The sequence below is a fragment of the Amblyomma americanum genome, chromosome 1, assembly GCF_052857255.1.
Source record: "Amblyomma americanum isolate KBUSLIRL-KWMA chromosome 1, ASM5285725v1, whole genome shotgun sequence".
Classification (NCBI taxonomy): domain Eukaryota; kingdom Metazoa; phylum Arthropoda; class Arachnida; order Ixodida; family Ixodidae; genus Amblyomma; species Amblyomma americanum.
Genome location: NC_135497.1, coordinates 377059634 through 377061491, shown reverse-complemented (window position 1 = coordinate 377061491; position 1858 = coordinate 377059634). Strand labels below are relative to the sequence as shown.

At 47.8% G+C, this 1858-nt stretch overlaps 1 non-coding gene across 1 annotated transcript; it reads left to right on the top strand.

The window, feature by feature from the left end:
* The first annotated feature begins 1562 nt into the window (after positions 1-1562).
* On the top strand, positions 1563-1634 carry TRNAA-UGC (transfer RNA alanine (anticodon UGC)). The gene has a single exon. It is a non-coding gene; the product is annotated as a tRNA-Ala (tRNA).
* The last annotated feature ends 224 nt before the right edge of the window (positions 1635-1858 follow it).

Here is a 1858-nt window from a genome sequence, read left to right as displayed (position 1 = left end):
AACCTTTGACATGGTAATTTTCATCGATTGGCAACAACTCCTGCCGAGTATAAAGACCTGAATTTTGAACAAAAGCATTCATGCGTTAGTATACGATATATCGGAAGAGCTTCAAATACAAGAAGCTTCATTACAGACTATACTTCATTCCAGTGAGTCCTGCAATTATGACATTCCAGGAAACCGAGGCACACAGTTGGCATGGCGTGCACTGAAACGCTGATAACACGCTGAAAACCACAGCCTAGAGCTGCCACGACACAAAGAGCAGCGAGCTACTGTAGCGAGCAGCCGAAGGTCTGGGTCGGATTGAGCTGTCTGGTCACAAACTGGTTATTTGGTTCGTGCAAACGCCGCGAGTCGTGTTTGACTGGACTCGACCCTTCCACTCCGCCCACAGGGTGCATTGACAAGCAGACCCCTCCGAAAATACACATCATCATTCACGCTTAGGTTTTCGAAAACATTTTTTTTGCAGGTGAGGACCGAAGCGGGCGCCGGTTGACAACGCGTGTAGTCGCACCTCGCAGGGCGCGCCAGAGAGTTGACCCACTCGTATCGAGCGCATGTAAACGGAGAGTCGTAAGTTTGGCCGGCCTTGCTCAACTCTATGCCCTGGATGAACCCCCCGCTATCGAGTTCATGTAAACGAAAGACCCCAGGGAGGCCGGAGAGCGTAACCAAAACCGAAACTGATCCCAGGTCAATGATCGATCTAGGATAACGTGCTGTTCTTTGCCGAGTGAAATTCCGTGTGCAAATATATGCCACACTTTTTTTGCTTTCTAACTTTCATATGGATCTATTACGAAACTGAAAGATATATCTAAGTTTCTAAGCGTGTTAAGATGACGTAGTTGGGTAGTGTTTATGTCACCCGACGGCGTTGCATGGTCGTTTTACGACCGCAAAAAGGCAACGATTTCCAACGGGCTTTATTAAATTCAGACTCAATATTGCGCTGAAATATTTCGGAATGGGCATGTCTAATATTTATTGAATCAAAGAAAATTACAACCGGGCGGCTTCATTTTCTTTTCACAACCCCTTTAATAGAGATGATTCGGTTGACAGCGTCAGCCCGAGTCGGGCTGTCAGTAGCGTATACTGAGGGCACACGCGTACTTTTGTTTCTGTTCACGTTTTTGCTATCGTCAAAGCGTTCCCCGTTGATTTTCTACGGTAGTCTTTACTTTTCGTGTACACTTCAGCTGTAACTAATTAATAATCGTTTTGTTTCTTCAAGTGCGTGCATATCTATCATAAACTGCGTGTGTGCTTGTGTGTTTAACCCTCGAAGGGCTTTAACTTGACAGCGTCAGTCCACATTGGGCTAACAGCTGCTACTTTATTGTCTAAGTTTCGTGGGCATTATAATCTCGTATGTGTGCTCGTGCGAGGCAGGTAGAGAGATAGAGAGAGAGAGAGAGAGGCGGGCCGGGGCTCCTGTCCGACTTTCCAGCTTCCGATCTGGTGTTGCACAGTAGACGTAATGCTTGCAAACGAACGGCCTACTGCGGTACCTGCGAAGTTGTACACTTAATCGCCGATGGAAGCAGGGCGGGGGTGTAGCTCAGTGGTAGAGCGTTCGCTTTGCATGTGAAAGGCCGCGGTTTCGATCCCCGGCACCTCCACGAGACCGCCGCTTTTTTTTTCTCGTCATACCATGAGCCACGAATAAACAGAATGGATACACACTCCGCTCAACCCGTTTAAGTTTAGTGTCCGGGGTGGCTGCGGCCAAAGGAGGAAAAGTACCCTGAGTCTTGCATTTTCCTCGCTCGCCTTCCCCTAATATCCTCACACCCATCCTCGTTTTATTATTTTACTGCTCTTTCTCGCTCCCAATTTCCTGCTC